This window comes from Nipponia nippon, unplaced genomic scaffold (assembly GCF_047370975.1).
Source record: "Nipponia nippon isolate SJK-2023a ecotype South Korea unplaced genomic scaffold, ASM4737097v1 scaffold_5, whole genome shotgun sequence".
NCBI classification, from domain to species: Eukaryota; Metazoa; Chordata; class Aves; order Pelecaniformes; family Threskiornithidae; genus Nipponia; species Nipponia nippon.
Window position 1 is genome coordinate 55,598,457 of NW_028262369.1, and position 4,242 is coordinate 55,602,698.

The 4,242-nt window shown below is 50.4% G+C and overlaps 1 pseudogene; it reads right to left on the minus strand.

Annotated features, from left to right (window-relative positions):
• Window positions 1–1,953: 1,953 nt before the first annotated feature.
• Window positions 1,954–3,169, minus strand: LOC104020289 (uncharacterized; annotated as a pseudogene).
• Window positions 3,170–4,242: the final 1,073 nt, after the last annotated feature.

Below are 4,242 nucleotides of genomic sequence, written 5' to 3' on the forward strand. Positions count from 1 at the left end.
ACCGAGGTTATCATATACCTTTACACCTAGTTGGGGTCCGCCCGTTTCTGGTAAAAGGAAAAATAGGGGTCTGATGATCCCTATATAACAAACTCCTGACCACCCCGCGGGTAAGGATTTATATGCTGTGTGCCCACAAATCCAATAATGTCCCTTTTTAGCCCTATTGCCTTGAGCAAATGGCCCATCTTTCCCCGGTGGAAACTGAAAGTAAGTTGTGTCTCTGTCGCCCAGAGGGCTGAAAAAGGTGGTTGCCTCATCCCTTATTCAGCCAGCACAATACCAAGCCCCATAAGTACCCCTCCATTTACAAATTTGCTTGTAATGCCAGAGAATCAAGGTTTCATTCTTGCTTGACCAATATCCCTTAAACCCCTGGTTACGCCCTGTTTCATTAAGCCACACCCACAGGTCCCTTTCCTTGTCGAGGGGCTTATGTGTGAGGGTCCATTGACATTTGCTTTCTCCCACTTCGATCCCTCCCTTCTGGGTGCGATTCAAACAATATTGCCCTTTAGCTGGAAACTGAATTGGCCAGGTGCCACTGTCATCCCATGGATCGTCTGTGGTTTCGCTATATTTGCTTACGATTTGGTCTGGGGTGAGGGGTGCGGACATCCATGGCCAACTTGACAGCCCTAGGGGTCCGCCACAAACCCAACAGTGGCTCAGATTGAAAGTTTGACTCACGGCTTTTGCCAGTAACATGAACTCGTTGTTCTCGAAGGGATTGTATGGAGGAGGGGAAGGTAGAGGGAGTGGTCATTCATCACTTTCATGGAGGTGTCCCTGAGTTAAAATGATCCAAAGTAGCAGGTGCATCATGGTCGTATCGCCGCCCTTAAAAACAGAAATAGGAACAAACTCGCTTCTTGGGTTAGAAAGAGGGAATAATCCATTTTGTGTGGATTTTATGGGTCCTCCCATTGGCACCTTTCGCTTTCCAAGAGTGAACATATGTTGTTGTCCCTCCCACGTGAAGGCAAAGCGCTCCTGGTCCCCAGGCTGCAGCGGGACCATAAAAAAACGTCTTTGACATTGATGGTTGCCATCACCGGGTGGGCTTGTTCCTGAATGGTTGCAATTAATTCAGCAATATTCGGCATGGCGGCTGTTAAAAGGCCCATATTGCTATTGAGGCGTCAGTAATCAACGGTTAATCTCCATTTACCATTGGGTTTCCTAACAGGCCATATGGGAGAATTGAAGGGGGATTGTGCTGGGATTATGATTCCTTGCTTTTTCAGGTCCTCTAACACAGGGGTGATGCCCTCCCTCGCTCCCAAGAGTAGCGGGTAAAGCTTCACATTGGTCAAGCGGGAAGGAGGAAGGGGAGGCACTGCTTGTAGCAGGCACATTGCAGCACTGGGGCTCCTGGTTAATCTTCTAACCTGGGGACACCGAAGGACCATGAGTTCCCTTGGCTGTCCTGCCACTGCTTTCCTTTTAGGACATCGATTCCTAGGAGATTCATTTGGAAAGGCCCTACAGCTGCCATGGTGTGCACCGGACTTTCATCTCCTGGTAGCCATAAGGTTACCGGGGTCACAGGCACAGATTGGGTCTTCCCTAGGGCATTTAATACTATCAGGTGCTTAGAAGGGGTTGAAATGCTGCACCGTTCTGCCTCACTCTGTTTTATTGCTGTAATCTGGGCCCCCGTATCAATTAAAAAGGTCATGGACCTACTCCTCAGCTCCACTGCAACGGTAATTAGTAGGTCTCCTTTATTATTGCAGGTGAGTTGTCTGATAAACATCCACCCTTCGCCTCCCTCCTCACCCTGAGGGGGTGGAAGTTTTAGTTTCCCACCACTCTTTCATCCTTCTTAAACCCTTCCTCCCTGTCCAATGCCGGTGCAGAAGGCGGGTTCGGTTTGGGACGGGGTTCTTGCCCGGACCACCTCCGCACCAGGAGCTCTAACTTTTTGGTGGGGAGCCCATTCATCAAGTCTCAGGGCACACCCTTTTGCAGTCCCATTTGCCACAATCCTTGTCGGATTGGGGGTTTCTCTCTTTTTGTTAGGTCGGGGCTTCTCCCCGAAAAAGCCAGCAATTTATTTACCGGCTCCGCTGCCCGCACGGCCCTAGTTTCTACCTTTTGGTAAGTCCTGCCTACTGGCCCATATTTCCTCCCGTAGTTTATTAGTTCCTGGGCTATCTCCCCCCAGGTCCACACCTTCTTCCTCCACTGCCGCTGTTCGGGGGTTACCGTTCCCTCCAGGGCAGCTGTGATTCACTCTTCGCGAGGCACATTTTGAATTCTTCCCTGTAACTGGATCCCGATAGGTTTTAGCAAGTCAGGGAGTCCTCTTATTAGTGGCGTCAGTCACTCGGGGTCTACCGGTAGTAATATCAGAGAACTTAGATTTGGGTTAAGTTCCCGGTCATACATCATTTGCAGGCATGCCGCTTTCTGTACGTTTTCTAATAGTTGATCGATGGAACCAGTTATAGCTAGGGGATCCCCCCTCTCTAATGGGTTCAGCCCCCCCGCCCAATATGCAACCCTCTGGGTCAGAGACCATGGGGCTTGGCGATTGCCCGTTGTGAGGAAGAGGCCAGGGCCCCAATACCCCTCTGCTTCCTTTTCCGATAGCGTGATCCCCCCCCGACAGGGATACCCTCCACACATATTCAGTTTCGGACTCCCTTGCCATCCTAGCAAAATCCTTCTGTAGTTTGGCCAATTTGATGGTGGTAAAGGAGATTTCTTTCGTTACAACTTGGGGACGGTTGTCACTATCATCTTCATATATGTATTCTGTTTTTACCAGTGGGCACATATGGGGGGGGGGGGTATTCATGGCCTCCTTTAGTCTTTTTAAGTCCCTCTGAGGGTAAATTTGGTGCACCCTCTTCTCTTCTAGCATCCCCTCCGTCTCAGCGAGGGTATCTGCCTCCCTCAGGAGCTGAACTCTTAACTCCTCTTTCAATATTAAATTTTGGCGCTTCTCTTCCTCTAGCGCCCGCTTGGTTTCCAATAATTGTTCTCGCAGTGGCGTTACCGCCACTTGCAACGAGGCGACCACAGCCTCTGCTTGGCAGGGCGCCCGCTTCCTTTCCTCTATCACAGCTGCTAAGCACGCTCCTAGCACAGCGCAAACAATAGCTTTCCCTTTCCCCTTCTTAACTCTTGCTTCTTTATGCAAGCCCGCTATTCGGTCCATGACACTTTGCAGCTGGAACCAGTGGTCCCGTGCCGAATCTCATCCTGGGGCTGAGGGGCGAGAGCGGTACGTTTCTAAAAACTCATATAATTTCTCTGTTTCTTCACAAGAGTCACCTGCCTTTTGGGCGGCCATGTCCTACAAAGGGGAATTCGTCCCAGGTGGGTCAAACTTTAGTATCCAAGTTTCCCCTATGCGCTCCCAGGAGGCCAAAACATAAACTAATACCAAAAAATTCCCACAAAGGGGGGGTGTCGTCCTGAGAGGGTCACGCTTCAGTATCCAAGTTCCCCCTATACGCTCCCAGGAGGCCAAACCGTAATCTACTACGAGACAGAGGAGAGCCTACAAGGGGGATATCATCCTGAGGGGGTCACACCGTAAAATTGAAGTTTCCCCTATACTCCCTCAGGAGGACAGACCATAAACTAGCATACAAGTTTTAATATGAGGACCTCAACATTGATTCCTTCCTTGTGCTTCGTTCGTCTCCGGCTGCTTCCCTCGCGGGAGAGCAGAACTGCGGATCAGAACTCCGCACTCGCTTCGTGCTTATTTGCATGTCTCATTCACACACAATTGCTCAGCACACCATAAGGTTGTACGACACTCTCGTCTCAAGGGATCCTGTCCGTAACACCAATTAAATGTCCCGATCCGGTATCGGGAAGGTTTCGTTACGATCCCAAGGACGAGATTAAGACGTTGAAACCGGTCAGATGTCGTACAACCTTTTGCTTTTATTTGTTGGAAAGTGGAGGGAAGGCAAGGAGGGAAGGGGAGGGGGGACAGGAGAGAGAGGGAGAGGGGAGAGAGAGAGAGAGAGAGAGAGAAGAAGGAGTCTATCAACACCAGTTTGAGTCCGATGATCCTCTGCTGGCTCTGTCCCAAGTCTTCAATTGTCACAGGCTTCGTCGAGGCTGAAGTCCAGGAAGGCAAACGGCAGGGAGGAGGTAGGGGCGGAGAACAAGTCGTCTTCCTCTTCTTCTTCTTCTTCTTCCTCCTCGAGGAGCACGTGCTCCTTATATAGGGGTTCTCGCGCATGAGCAGATCGCAAATGTGTACGTGCGGTT